This window comes from Panicum virgatum, chromosome 9N (genome assembly GCF_016808335.1).
Source record: "Panicum virgatum strain AP13 chromosome 9N, P.virgatum_v5, whole genome shotgun sequence".
NCBI classification, from domain to species: domain Eukaryota; kingdom Viridiplantae; phylum Streptophyta; class Magnoliopsida; order Poales; family Poaceae; genus Panicum; species Panicum virgatum.
Window position 1 is genome coordinate 57322091 of NC_053153.1, and position 15812 is coordinate 57337902.

Below are 15812 nucleotides of genomic sequence, written 5' to 3' on the forward strand. Positions count from 1 at the left end.
GCTAAGATTGCCAAGGTTCAGGTCGTTGGGCCCTAATGTACTCCTGAGGCTGTGCGTCGTATTTTCGGCAACTACTACCGGAACTAAAGACGGTAACCAACAAAATGAACAACAGTCATTGTTTAGATTATTCGTGGTCTGTCATATTGTGACCATTTTAACTTTGCTTACGCAGCCTGAACATGGCCTCAATCGTGCAGAGTTACTGTACCAACTCCTAAGCATGGCAGGGAATTACAGAGACATTCCAGAATTGCTTATTGACCTCCTAGAGATTTGAAGATGATGTTTTTATGTCTTCACCTCTACCCAGCAGAGCATATTCAATGTCTACTTGGTTGTTTTGTTTTTGGGTAAAGCAAGTGGCATTGTTTAGGTCTGTTGTTTTTAGCACCATTAAAGTTATGTTTGGTTTGGACTGTTGTATCGAACACTGTATTAGTATCATCAAGTCTGGTTGAATTAGAGAACCGTTACTACCTTTGCTTTATTAAGAGCTGGGCTACCATTTCGAACCACCTTAGTTAAAACCATAAGTTACCAATGTTAATAACTATCCTTCATGGTAGTAAAAGTAACCATCAGTTTCGTGACTATAACTCAGTTAAGCTGGTAGTACCAACTTGTATACACATATATCAGCAGCTCATGGCACCAACTTAGCAACCTTAAATAACCACAGAAACTTTGTATAGCAGTCAGTTGTAGGAGAAAAACTTCTAACTTTGACAACACGTTCAATTATATCTCAATCAATTGTGCTGAAAGGACATTAAATTGTCGCAACAAATACATTCAGTAGAGTGAACAAATATATAATAAACTTGTCATCCACACGCGGTTACATGAACCATCAATCCAACTAGGCTACATACAAAATGGATCTTAGGCACTACAAATCTAGCATGCACAAGAACCAAAAATAACATCCACGATCAGGTCCAGAAATCAGAATTCCCTTGACACAGTAATACCAAACAATCTTGGTTAGACATTCTGACGTCTTATGATCATCAAGTCTGCAGGTGCCACAGCACTTTTTGTTTTTCTTCTTCTTGCTGACCTTCCTCCCTGACTGCTTCATTTTCTCCCTTATTATCTCATTCCTCGTCTTTTAGCGATTCAACCCTTCAGGCGCATCTTTAGGCAGCCTTCTCCTGAAAAGAACAGGGAACTAGATATAGACACAACACTTGTTACCAGCTATAGATAATGGGCTATATATAATGGTCAGTTGCATCTTTTATTCATGTGCAATTTGTGCTATCTTATTGTGTCAGGTTGATTATGTATCATCAACTTATCATGAACAGTAATTTCCTCATATTATATTCTAGTGCCAAACAACTAGAACCTATGCTGTTCTGTACCTATTTTCCTTTACTGCTCTATTCATAAGCATGACAGCACAAATTCTTCTTAACAAAGATGTTGTGAATTCCACTAAGTCGGTCCAAAACAAAATAAGATTCAGTACATGCTCGGGCCATCATAGTTGGAAAAACTACTACCATCTTTATGCAACTTCTTACTGAAAAACTAAGGGAACCGTATATAGATATGACAAACTATGATCAAGCTTTTTTTACAAACCTGGGCTATATATATAATGGTCAGGTGCATATATTATTCATGTGGATATATTGCTAGGTCATGGTGGAGATTTTATCATGAACAGTACAGGTACTAGCTTATATTCTACAACGAAAAACCAAATACCCCAGCAGTTCTGAAATTATTTCCTTTCACTTCTATATTCATTATCAACATGGCATTTTAGGTCTAACAAAGTTGTACTCCATTCCAATAAGTACGGACAAACAAAAAAAAAGTAGTGAGTTTGTGCATACCCCTTAGGCTATCTCCAACCATTCCCCCTCTCCAACTCCCCCCAAACGTACTATTCACTATATTTTACTACCTCCCTCCAAAAGATTCCTCCCCCTATAACTCCTTCTCTCCAACCATCCCCCATATCTATTCCCTCTATATACTATTACTCATTAACTAACTATTTATTTATCGTTTTTGAATTTAAAAAAAATCATACAGTATTCGTACTGTCATAATACACATTATCATCATGTTACGGGGCTCAAACGGGATTAATATCGTAAAGAAACGGTGTGATTAGAATATAGGGGGAGTTGAAACTCACCCTATATATGAGGGGAGTTTCAACTCCCCCCGTATATAGGGGGAGCTTTGGGGGAACCGTTGGAGGAAATTTCCCCCCCAAAGCTCCCCCTACGTAGGGTGGGGGGCGGTTCCCAGGGAACCGTTGGAGCAAGCGGCCATGGCTGCGCTTCAATCTTTGTACTGAACATTTCGCGGTTATTAGAAGAATCAATGCCTTCCTGTTAAATTCCTAAAACACAGGTCACTGTTTCATCATGGTTGCCGGACCCCTCTCCTGTGATTTGGAGTTTATTTTACCATCTCCGGTGCTTTTCAAAGTCGAAGTAATCAATGCAAGGTAAACAAATGAAACAGCTAGTCAGTATCAAAAGTAATTGTCAAAGCAATGAAGTACTGAAAATGCTTGTGTCTATCAATATGTAAGTGATTACCAAAAGGAGGAAGATGCAACTTCCACAGATGAATCATGATCCACAGGGCACCTTTCTAGATCCACGAGAACTCAAGAATCATTGCAGTTTGGAACCTGTTCTACACGGCCAATCCTAGTTTTTCCATTCAAGTCATCAGCTACATAATTCAGCACTCTATTACTAGATCTCCTTACCATATCCTGGAAGGTCATTCCTCCACCTGTTTTCCTCATCAACAAGACACAAAAGCGGACAGAAAAACAAACGTCAGACAAACACGGTGGATGCAACTTGGGCGGTTCCAATCCATCTTTTGCATATGGGTTTATGAATATAACACATACCAACTTGATTCCCCAACTGCTGGTTGAAGGGTGATTGGAGCATGAATGAGTAGCAGTTAAGAACGGCGGCATGTTCAATAGAAACAAAACCCACTGCTATTCCTGCAAGTTAACTAGCAGGTTGAGCTTCTTTGGTCAGGATATCCAAACATAAAAACTAGGCCAGATCCAAAGAGACGAGGAAAAAACAAGATGAAGGGTAGAACCTGTACCATCGATTGGAATGCGGTGGTCTGGCTCATTGTCATTGCTTTCTTCCTCTCCGCCAGGAGACATTGGTCTCCCTTACCAACAACTTCACAGGACGAAAACCAAACTAAAAACAGTGGAATTCTAATGGTGATTATGAACCGAGAACTCACCTAGCATCTTCCTATTATCGTCATGGTTGGAAGAGCCTCCTTGCGTGAGTCTTCTGCGCCGGCATCTGGATTTCTTGATGCCATTGACAGAAGGGATGGAGGTCCCGTATTTTGTGGATCTAGGAAGAAGAAATCGACACCATGGCCGGACCGGGGAAGAAGAAAATGGTTCTGCCAAAGTGGCAAGCTTTGCAGCGAATCCAAAGTGGAGTTGTTGGGTCACCAACTTGTGCCTGAGTTCTGCCTCGCAGAGTCGCTGAGTTGTGGTTCTGCTTAGAGCAATGATTTAGCCTGCCCATGGTTGCAAGAATATTTGTAAGTGGGACCGAAGCCGGCGATCAGAGGGGGGTGAATGGGAGCCGATCAAAATTTCTTCGAAATTCGAATCGTCGGCATATATCCCAAAATTGTCCAAACCCTCAAGCATTCTGACCAAAGTTTGGAGTAGCTATTGAAAAGCTAACCCAACACAAAAGGCCTCGAACGAGCGAGCGAAACCACGAAGCAAATCGGAAAGCGAATTGAAAAATCAGCAGCACTGATCTGCCAGGACCGGTCTGACCGGTGCACTGGACCGGTCTGACCGGTCGCGGATGCTCAAGAGCAAGCAGACCGGTCTGACCGGTCTTGCCTACCGGTCTGACCGGTAGCTCCCAGAAAACCCCCGAGAAATTGGATTCAAACGGTGAATCTCAAGCAAACGACCACGAAAATCGATGAAACTTGGGGGATTGCTTCGCCCCTACCCCGTGAACAAATTCCCAAAAGATCTCGTCCTAAATATCAACGAAACGTGAGAATTATGGGAGAGATCAAAAGGAATTGGGGTTTTCTAAAACACTCAAGAACTCAAAATCGGACACGCCAGTGATTCCAGAGGGTTTAGATCAGAGTTGGGAGCATGAGAATCACAGCAAAGAACTCGTAGCCTCCTCTCAATCAAGTGTGCCAAAAACGAAATCGAAAATCCATTGCACAAGGCACAAAAGCAGGGGATTGAATCAAATCAAAAGCCCAGAGGGCACGAGGAGGATAGGGCCTCCTTTCCCAATCAAATCCCTTACAAGGTTTCAACAATCCATGGACAAAATCAACTCAAACGAGAGGAACAGAGGGTAGGAGACGCAGGGGCGGCGGCCTGGGGAAACAGAGAATTCACGGAAAAGTTCTAAAAGCCGCGCTTAACCTAACACAAGTGAAGGGGTATTTATACCCGCGGAACCGGTCAGACCGGTACGCTGGACCGGTCAGACCGGTGCCAGGGACCGGTCAGACCGGTTGGCCTGCAGCACCCCCTGTACAACGATCTCATCCGACGGCCGAGGTTCTTTCTTCGAAACGAAGTCTTCTCCGCGATGCCGCCGTCTTGATGAAGATCCAGTCCGCAGTTTTGGAGGGTCCGCGAAACCCGGGTAGGTGGCCGGTTTTGAGAAAACCGCCAAAACCTCACGCGCGGGAAGATTCCAGCCTCCGCGCCGTGGCCCTAGACGCCGTTCCCGCCTCGGCCTTCTGACGGCCCTAGACGCCGCCCGACGCCCGTCACCTCCTCGCCCGCAGCGAGGCCCTAGACGCCGTCGACGCCCGTCGCCTCCGTCAGTCCCGAGACCGACGCCCGTGCCTCCACGACTCGGCGTCTTCAACCGCCGTCCGCCTCCTTGGTTTTGTGGCGCAAACCAAAAAACCCGCCTTCCGTCGCCGCTTGCTCCCTCGATCCAGGAGTGGACGCCACAGCTGCCGCCCGGTCCGAGCTCCGGTCCCGGCTGCCCTTCACCGCCGTCCACCGCACGGTCCATCGGCCACAGCACCTCCACGGCAGCTCTCCGTCGACACTCGACGCCAGTGTACCTGCAATCCAAAGACTAAGCGCACGATCACACCGCATGGTTGACAATTCACTCATCACAAGCAGGATAGAGTACTCTCGTTCCTCATTATCTCTCAGCCCACTTGTATAATAGTTTTGCTCTCCACTATAAATACAGGACCCACTTGTCTAGCCCACTTGTATAATAGTTTTGCTCTCCACTATAAATACAGGACCCACTTGTCTATCACACAAAATGTCTTGATTGATTCTTGTGTCGAAGCGGGCTGTAAACTAATGGCCCACTTCCTTTCTCTCTCTTCTCTCTTCTTCACCTCAGCATTTAGACTGATTTTAGCTTGCCATAATACTTGCTCTTACTCGTTCAGCCAAGAAACGGGCCTGACTGAGGAAAGTGGTGGGACTAGCTTCGTACCAGTTCATCAAGCTGTACGAAAATTGATGCACATCTACGGTTACAAGCTTACCTGCCCGGGCCGGCACCTCCGGAAAAACCACACTCAGGGGCAACGGCTCCAACAGGGCGGCGGCGCATCAGGAGAAGAGGAGGCGGCGGCTGCAATGCGCTTGGGAGCGCGCAGGCAGGCCCAGCTCGGGCGCGCGGCAACATCGGCGCGGGCGGCCGCGGGGAGCTAGCGCGGGGTAGTAGACGGCGGCAACAGTAGCCGGTGGCGGCCGCAGGCAGGCCCAGCTCGGGCGCGCGGCAACATCGGCGCGGGCGGCCGCTGGGTGCTAGCGCGGGGTAGTAGACGGTGGCAACAGTAGCCGGTGGCGGCTGCAGGAGCGAGTGTGGCTGCCCGGTGGTCTGGCGTGGGCGCGCATGGCCGCTGGGCTATGCGCGGGCGAACAGGCGGAAGGCCATCCTTGTGCCGCCACCGCCGCCTGGGCGGCGGGCGCCCGCATCCGTTGCCTCTATCAAAATGTTCTTCTATTCAAAACAAGTAAGAGTAAATCTGCAATGATGAATTGATTTTTTTTGTTGGTGGTCGATTTTGATGATTTTTACCGTCAACATTCCTTCAGATTTCATGCTTTTGGAACTATATTTCTATAATTTTCACTAACATTAACAAATTCCACAAATTTTGGTGATTGTTTGAATCTAGGATCAACATGTGTAAAATTGAGCCAAATTGGGGTGATTCCTAGACCGGCCTGGGAAGATCAAGTTAGTAGTTAGCTCGTTAACTAGTCAGAGTAGTAGGTTATCTGGATTTAGACCCTCTTCCCTTTATCTTCTTCTCGCTGGTTGTGTCCGGTTAACGATCTCTAAGTTTGGTCGAAACTTTACCGTTCCTTGGATTCGATATCCCAGGTATACTCTTTGGTGAAAGCTACAATCGGTCTCTGTGCGCTTGCGGAGTAATTCGTTAGGCTAAGGAATGCCAAATCTTTTCAAAATAATTTTAACACCGCTTTCACGGAACAGGGACAAACACTTCCTTCATTTTCAAAAAGTAGAAGTAAATTTACACAACTCAAAAAATAGGAGCGAACCATTTCACTACGAAATATATCTCCTGATTATTTCTGGAGATTACCTGTTTACCTTTTAGTATGATTAAGCATAAGTGCTCCTGTACAAGCTTGCTTGCTGGTACGTCAATGATTTCGAATTTATCATGCAAGCTTATGTTTTGGGAGAGGGCGGGCAATATGATTTTTATTGGTTCTAAGAACATTATGATTAGGCATGCCCAATTGCTTAAATAATTGGTCTCAACATATTATAATGAGTTTGGGGTTAGATCAATATTTATGCAGGCTACACTAGCGTAGTTCAATTAGATCTTCCAGTAAAAATAGATTAGGTGAAGGCTCAAGAGTCACCTGCTGCTGCTTCCTCTTCATCTTCATGTGTTAAAGTGAAGGGGCCGATACCCAGCATACCTGACAGAATCAGTGATGAAGCATCCGGAATCTGTGCAAGCCACAAATAACTGTACAATATTTTGATCGTTCAAAGTTGCTCTCATTCTTCGGTAATAATGTCAGCATTCGTACTCTTGATGAAATCTTTTTTGAGCATGGGGATGACACGAGTTAACGAAACAAATAGCGTAGTCAACAGATAATGGGATATAAACGAAGATAGACACCAGCCCACCATGCCTGTTCAGAAAGCACAACCTCGTAACTTGATACGTTGGAGTTGGACTGTGGCTGACCGGCGTATTCAGTCACGGGGAATCGGACACATGCATGCCCAGCGGCGGCACGCACGGAAGGATGACGGCTGACAGGCACAGTGAGCGAGGTCCTCACATCATCATTTTCTTATAAAATAAATACAATTCTAATTCTATCCTAAGTCAAATTTACTGAGTTGATCAAATGTTAGAGAAGAGTATCAATATTTATGATACTAAATAAATATCATCAGATCCACCCTAATATATATTTTCAAAGTGCATACTCCTTCCATTTTTGTTTACATGTTGGTAGGTTTGTTCTAAGTCAAATTTGATTTTCTTTGATCAAGTCTATAAAAAATACAGCACCAATTATACAATTCAACATATACACCATCAACATATAAATTTTATGGTGGATTCAATAAAAAATTTAGTATTGTAAATATTATTATTTTTCTATAAATTTAACAAAAATTTGTCAAATTTAATTTAACACAAACCTAATACAACATACAAATAAAGTCTAGTTATATGAATTGGTGACAAACTCAAGCTGGTTTTTAGCCAGACCATAGTAGCTACTGGTCTTAATGTTAGAGACTACGAAATCCTATGATCCACATCTACAAGACCATGCGCCCGGCGGTGATATATAGGGGAAGCACGCCTTTCCGTAGAGGTGCAAATAGGTATTTCTAAAGGTATCTACCGTCCCACTTTAATTCAAAAGTCTGTCCTAATTTTTTAATCTGAGAGCTTATGTTAAAAAAATAGTAAATTTTAAACTAAAAAAGAGCAATGGATACACTAAGACTGACTCCACCAACGACATGCATTTTTCGAAGGCAAATTGCCATTTGCCTCGTGTCAACAGTGATTTGCGTTTCGTTCCCGTTCCACCGGCTCCATCAGTCAACACGCAATCACATTTCTCTCTTCCGCTCCCCCATCTCCTCTGCCGCTCTGCGCCTTGCGCTCGCGCCGCCTCCTCCGGGCACGGCCAGCGGCGAGCGGCGGCGCCTCCCATGCTCCCTCTGCCAGCGGCGAGTGGCGGCCCCTCCCCGGCTCCCCTCACTGTTCCCGCCGCCGCGCCTCGCCTCCTCTCCGCGGGCGGGCCGGCTGGCAGATCCACACCACGCACCTCCTCCTCGCCGTCGCTGTGGTCGGGGTCGAGTGCGAGGAGCGCGAGCGCGTCAGCGAGGGCGAGCTCGTGTCGGCCGAGCGTCTCGTGCGCGCGGGCGCGGCGGAGGAGCACTCGCGGGAAGCGCGGCTCGGCCTGGAGCGCGAGGGAGCACTCCTGGGCGACGGCCTCGTGGTTGACGGGGCGGAGCTGGAGGAGACAGGCGGCACGGTTGCTATGGAAGATGGTGCGGTCAGGGTGGCCGAGCGGGGCGATGCGGAGCGCGAGCTCGTACTCCTTGAGCGCGACTGAAACAGGCGGTTGCCCTCCTCCTTGAGCGCGTGCGCGCGCCGCTGGAGGACGCCGGCGTCCACCACCTGGTGTGGCCCCGTGCCGTTCACCGCGGAGGGCGTGGTCGGAGGCGCCGTCGCCTTTGGCTCAGCAAGGCCCGCCGCCGTCGCAGGAGGAGAGGGAGGCCCGCCGCCCATCTCCACCCAAGAGGAGCGAGGAGGAGGAGCTCCTGCGCGCTGCCGGTCCGGGGAGGGGAGCCGAGCCGCGGGGAGGGGCGGGCGCCAGCGCGCGGGCCAGCACGAGGAGGGGAACTGGAGCTTCGGCGGCCGCCGCCACATCCACCGCGGTCCCGCCGCAGCCGGAGGAGGAAGGCCACGCGGAGGTGCGGCGAGGGGGTGGCTGGCGGCGGAGGGAGGAGGAGGGCCCGGGGCAAGGCCGGCGCCGGTGGAGAAGGGGGCCGCTGTCCGCGCGCTCGACCATCACCGCGGAGGGAGGAGGCTCGTGGCTGGCGGCGGAGGGAGGAGGAGGGCCCGGGGCGAGGCCGGCGCTGGTGGAGAAAGGGGCCGCCGTCCGCGCGCTCGCCCGTCCGCACGCTCGCGCCGTCGCCGTCGCCGAATGCATTCAAGGAGAGAGGGGATGTATTTTTGCGTCCCCTCTCTCTTCCGTGCGCAAAATGCATTGTGTGGTACCACTTCTGTTGGAGGAGGCACCGAGCGTGCACAGTGTCTAGCGCGAGGCAAAAATCCTTTTGCCTCGCGCTGTTGGGGTCAGTCTAAGACTGAGCCCAACAGCGGAGGCATCGGGGGAGGCAATTCCATTTTTGCCTCACCCAGGACTATTGTAGCGTCGGCAGAGGTCTCCAACAAGCGACGCAAACGGAGAGGCAAAATGCCTCGGAGGAGAGAGGCGATGGAAAAATGCGCTCCCTCTCTCCTTCGACGCATTTGCCTGCTGCGGGGCTCTCCTCTCCGCCCGCGCCCCTCGTCCTGGCGCCCGCTGCACCGCCTCTGCTCCCCCGCTCCTCCTCGCGCCTCCGCCGCCCCCGACTCCCAGCCCCCGCCGCGGCTGCCCTCTCCCGTCATGGACGCGCAGTTCGAGTCCTTCTGCGCGCAGCTTGACGAGTCCTCCACCCTCCGCGACGGTATCCGCACCATCGTCTCCGAGATCGAATCTGCGTCCCGCGTCGCCACCGCCGCGCTCCTCCTCGTCCACCAGCCCGTCCCCTGCTCCTCGAGCTCCGGCGGTTGCGGACCAGAGGAGGAGGAGGCGGTGGACCAGAGGAGGAGGTTGGGGCGGACGTTGCCTCCGCGCCGCCACGCCGGACCCCGCCGCGCCGCCTCGGCACTCCGGCCCGCAACCGCAGCGCCGCAGCCGGCCATGCCTCGGCAGCCCCGTCGGGAGGGATGCAGGAGGGAGCCACGGGCGGTACCGCTTCTCCATCCCCGCGGCCGACGCATCCGCCGTGACCATGGTCGGCGGGTGTGGGCGCGGAGCAGCGGGCCAGCTGCGGCGGCGGAGGATGGCGAGCAGCGGCTCCCTCTCCTCCGGTGGAGGATGTGATTGCTCTGCGTCTGTTGGAGCCGGTGGGATGAGAGGGGAATGTGAAATACTGTTCACGCGAGGTAAAAGTCTATTTGCCTTCCAATTTTACACTTTTTTTGTTGGAGTTAGTCTAACTAGTACCTATTTGCACTTCTACCTTTCCGGTCGGCAATCCTCTAGCCCGACACGCACGCCTGCGTCCAAGACGTCGCTGTCGGCCACGCCGAGATGCATAGATCAGTACAATTTTTTCCTTTTATACATTAGGGACGATACCTTTTCAAATTTAGAGGATGGCACTTTTTGTCGGACAAGACACTAACACATCACCACCTCCTCCGTGTAATTAAGGGATTGTTTAGATCCTAAACTTTAGACCATATCATCAAAAAGAATTTTGAAATTTATAAATATTAAATGAAGTCTAATTATAAAACTAATTTTGAAATTTATAAATATTAAATGAAGTCTAATTATAAAACTAATTATAGAACTCTGGGGTTAAACTACGAGACGAATCTAATAAAATATATTAGCTCATGATTAGCGGATGGTTATTGTAGCATCACTGTATAGCAAATTATAAATTAATTTGGCTAATTAGATTCATCTCGCGAATTAACATCCATCTGTGTAAAAGGTTTTATAAACAGATTTTATTTAATACTCCTAAATATTACAATTCCTTTTAATATGACAGAGACTTAAAAAAATTTCTGAAAACAAATAGGATCTAACTGACGCGGTGCAAATGTCCAAACAACTAGGATCGGACAGACGCTGTGCGCATAGAAAACGGCATCTTTTACTCCGTTCCAAATTATAACTTATCCTAACTTGTTTGAAGAGTTAAAACATTGTCATCAAATTTATACAATAAAATGCTAACATTTACTTATGATGGCTATTAGAACTTGGATCGATCCAACAAATACTACTAGAAAAACAGCCGTAGCCACCAGTTGAAAGGAGGCATAGGTACCGGTTTTTGAACCAGTACCCCGAAACCGCGACCAATGGCCTCCCTCTTCGTCACCGGTTAAATCAACCGGTGACTAAAGTATTCTTTGGCACTGGTTGAAAATAACAACCGGTACCAAAGGCGATCACCCCGTTCCATCACATCCTCTCCCGTTCCCTCGTATTCTCTTCCGTTCTCTTCCCACCTTCCACCAATCATTCAAGAATCAACCACAAAATATTGGATCGACATATACAAAATCCATATATAGATTTATCATTCAAAGAATCGATCACAGGATAGATACAATCAACACCCATCTCTATTTCAGAAAAGTAAGAAAACAAGAAAAAAAATCACCAACGATTGGGTGGAGCCACTCGCCGCCGCGGAGACGACCCTCACCGGCCGGGAGTTGCTCACCTGCAGGGCCACCGCCGAGCTTGAGGTCTGCCATGGAGGGAGGAGGGCGAGCACCCGGCCGTGAAGCTCGAGGCCGCCGCGTGACATGGACTCCGCCGCGGAGCTCGAGGCCGCCCGTGCGAGCTCTGCTGGCTGGCGTTGGAGGCCCCTCTCACCGCGCGCGCCCACCGCCGCCGCCGCAGGCCCTGCGCAGATCTGGCGGCCGCCGTTGTGGCCCCGCGCGGAGGAGGCCGGCCGGAGATCCGCCGCCGCGGCGGAGCTCGAGCCGGGCCGCCGCGCCCGGCGAGGGAGAAGTCAGGCCGCCCGTCGCTCGAGCAGGGGTGGACCTCGGGCCGGAGAGCCGAGGCGGCGGCGCACGCCCGCCCGCACGCGGCGGCGCGGCGCACGGGGAGAGCCGAGGCGGCGGCGCGGCGCTCGCCCGGGGTGAGGGAGAGACGGAGGGAGGGAGGGAGGAGGAGGGAGGAAGGAGGAATAAGGAGGTGCGGCTGTGAGGAAGAAGCGAGCGGAGAGAGAGAAAGAGGAGCCGGGTGGAGAGACGAGAGAGAGAGGACGCGGCCAGCACTTACAAATATCCAGACGCGAGAGGCATTGGTACCGGTTGGTTTCTTCCACCGGTGCTAATGTTTGCTCCATAAGCACCGGGTCGTGCCACCACCCAGTGCCATTGATGTATGGCCAATTTGGTACCAGCTGATGGATTTAACCGGTGCCTTTATCAGTGCATTGGCGCACCTTTAACCGGTGCAGGCCAAAAGTACCGGTTATTGATACAGCCAGTGCTGATGTCTCACATTAGTACCGGTTCAAGCAACAAGTGGTTTCTTTGGCCTGGATCTTTGGCCTGTTTTCTAGTAGTGAAAAAATATTTTAAACTTAGACTGTACAAAATCGTGGCACATGTTTTTTCCCCTTCCGAATACTGCGTAGGATCTCAGAGAAGGATCTGACATTTGCTTCACAGATTTCAACAAGTTTTGGGGCTGACATTCTATATCTGAATCACTAGTTTTGGGGCTACTTCCTTTCAGGTTCATTCAGTATTGTCAACAAATATATTTTCTAGTTGAATCTGCTATGCTTATTTAATGGGTCTTATTATTGTTTGTTGATATTCATAGATTGCAATTTCTTGTGCTGAAAAGATTGCAAATTCAGAACATGTTTTGATGGTCAAACCTGATGGCGTCTGCATATGTGCAAAGAATCTAAGGATTAAAACATGGCACAACTGCTACAGATTTGGACATGAAGCTGCAAGAGTCGTAGAAATTGGCAAAATCGTTGCAACGGCACAGTCAAGCTTGACTAGGATTAAGATATTACTAGTAGTGTTAACTGTTATTTGGTTTTGTACTTTGATTCCATGTAGATAGAAATGCTCTCTGCACAGCTCTGTTTTAATTTGTCTTATATAAAAATCAAAGTGCATGCTAATTTTATATATTGGAATGCAAATAAATGATGGCCGACGTCTTCAGTCTTTTTTTTTGTTTTTTCATTTATCATCTAAGAGTGTGTTGATGTGACCCCTCATTAGTGATATATTATTACGCTTTTTGGCTAACTCTCCCCAATTCGTGACGTGTCTTGGCTAAATACATCACTGATATCCTAATCAGTGATGTGTTTAGGCTAAACCAGTCACTAACTAGGATTAATGAGGGACGGTGATTTTTGCGTACCGAGGTGGTTCACATCAATGATGTAAAAAACTACCGTCCCTACTCGCTAATTAGTTTTTAGAGCCGTCACTATCCAATTAGTGTATTGCGAATTAGTGGATTATTGGACATAATTAATGTATTTCTATTTCGCAAGTTTTATTTACTTCGCTTGTATGGTCAGCGATCAGATAGTCGCTACTAGCTATTTGGTGATACCATGGCTATGGGCGGCGATCGTGCATCTTGCGAGCACATGTGACGCAGATTTAATTAGGACGAGGCTGATTGTCCAATGATCGCTTGTAGCTGAGGTATCCTAACGAACGAACGATTTGAATGTTGTTCCTACATGATCTGATCAAGTTGATCAGGCGCTTGTGTCATCTATCTTCATTGTTCAACTCTTTGATGAAAAAAAGAAAAAACAAAAAAAAGCCCTTCCAGAATAAGCGAAGAATGTGTCTATATAATCCATTTGGAGTATGGAATTAGAAAAGCATTTTGGATTTTCATTTGTATTTTGGTAGTCACGAATTACTAACAAAGTCGACAAACGCCAAGCTTATATCATCGTCATTTACTGTCGTTTTCTCGTTTCTTTTTTAAACTTGTCAAGCTTGCCTGTAAACAGCAGCATTGCGCCATCTTGAAACTTGTTCTGGAATTTTGCTGAACAGGATTTTCAAACATGCTTGAACACTCAAAGCTAGCTCCTGCGTGAAACTCTTAATTAATTTTAAGAAATATGAAACTTCAATGTGAAATGGCATGTTGCAAACTCTCAACGCGATCCTGATTCAGCAATTGCTAATAACTTAACTATCCTCCAGCTAGGCAGCTGATGTTCGTATATTATTTTCATTACGTGCTACTACTCACATTCAACGTTCATCATCCTAAAATCGTATTATTATACGCAAAGGAGCATCAACTATTAGAAAAATCGCATTATTATAGCAAAGGATCGTCAACTATGATAAAGTCTATCATTGCCAAAGACCGGCCTGTAGCAGAACGGATTTCCATTTTTTTTTGAAGGAAATGTTCACTGGGTAACACTACTACAGAATAGGCCTTTGTTCCAAGCCATTTGTCCCGGCAGTCTTTGGGCCCGAGACAATATGTGGCTTTTGTCCCGGGTCCAACGGCTAGCCGGACCAGCGGGGGGGACAGGGGCATTTTGTCCCGGTTGGAGCCACCAACCGGGACAAAAAGCCCCTCTTTTGTCCCGGTTGGTGTCTCCAACCGGGACAAAAGACCTTGGCCTCCTTATCCCCTTCTCTCTTCCCCCACCCGAGCCATTCAGCTCACTTGTTTTTTGCTGTTCTTGGCTCGGGAGAGAGGAATTCTTGCTCATTTCTTCACCACATTTGTGAAGATCTTTGATTCCCCATCCATCCATCAGCGCTAAAGGTTTGGGGCTTGTTTTTCTCTTATTCCTTGGATTGTATAGCTAATTTCATGCTTTAGAAATAGAAAAAATGTGTAGCTAGCTCATTTCTTGGACATTTAGCTAGATTGCATATGTAGGTGTGATTTTCTTTTAGATTTAGATGAGTATGTGGATAGTAGAAATTTTTAGAATGAGTGTAGACACTTCATGTGATGTACTTGTATATATGACCATATTGTGGATAGTTGATTTTTGTATTCATGAATGAATTAATGAAATGAGTATATTAGATTTTTTTGTATTATGAATGGATTATTTTGACACTCTAGTGATGTATTTATTCAGGCTCACATTGAAACCATCTAGAAGCTAAAAAAATCTTTATTTCGAAACAAGTATACGTCGTTAATCTCCATCCAACGGTGATGGCACTACCTTTCGGAGATACACGATGCACTATAAGGACATCGCGAATCGGTTGGTCGCATCACTAGAACTTCCGATTGATAAGAAGACAGCATTTGACGCAATCAGCATGTCCATTGTTGTACTGCGAGCATATCAACGAGCACGTTGTCTGTGCCAAGTGTTGTGCCTATTAATCGTAAATGTTGGTGCTGCGACTGGCCGATTGATGACATCCTAGTACCGCACCGTGTCCCCCCGAAAGGCAGTGTCATCACCGCAGGGTTGAGGTTATTGACATATACATTTTCAGAAATAAAGGTTTATTTTTCTTCTAGAGGGTTTCTGGATATTGAAAAGAGTGTGCTCCTGGAACTGAAGGGTGTCAAAGTAATTAGAAATTATAGAGATTTCTTTCAATTAATTAGATATTTCTTTCAATTAATGATACATTTCGTCTTTTTTATATGATTTCATTGTTATTTGCAAGAGTTATTAATCTGATCATTGTAATTATAATAGTAAATAATTTTTGCATTGTAATGGTAAGAATTTATAATTTTGTGGAAAATAAAAGTATTTTTCAGTAAAATATGGCTTCAGCAGCTTGAGGGAGTGGCGCCGGTAGGGGTGATCGTTGTCCTTCTGGAGAGAAGGGCACAACTCGAGTAGGTCGTTGGTCCAAAAAACCTAGTGCTTTTCATAGGGCAGCGCTCCGTTATTTGGAAAAAGAATATAGAGAATGCATGGCAAGGGGCGAGGAACCTCTGTTTGATCTTGAGGATTAATTGCGGC

General features: G+C 47.5%; 1 long non-coding RNA gene across 6 annotated transcripts; it reads right to left on the minus strand.

Annotated features, from left to right (window-relative positions):
* Positions 1–724: 724 nt before the first annotated feature.
* LOC120692092 lies at positions 725–7268 on the minus strand. Of its 6 annotated transcripts, XR_005682479.1 has the most exons (7): positions 5551–5699; positions 3259–3527; positions 3109–3212; positions 2897–2998; positions 2571–2772; positions 2159–2447; positions 725–1157 (listed from the first exon to the last, which is right to left on the minus strand). It is a non-coding gene; the product is annotated as an uncharacterized LOC120692092 (long non-coding RNA). The 6 variants fall into 6 exon arrangements; XR_005682477.1 differs by lacking the exon at positions 5551–5699 and adding an exon at positions 6914–7268 and having other exon boundaries at positions 3109–3527; XR_005682480.1 differs by having other exon boundaries at positions 2897–3009; positions 3109–3527; positions 5551–5700.
* Positions 7269–15812: the final 8544 nt, after the last annotated feature.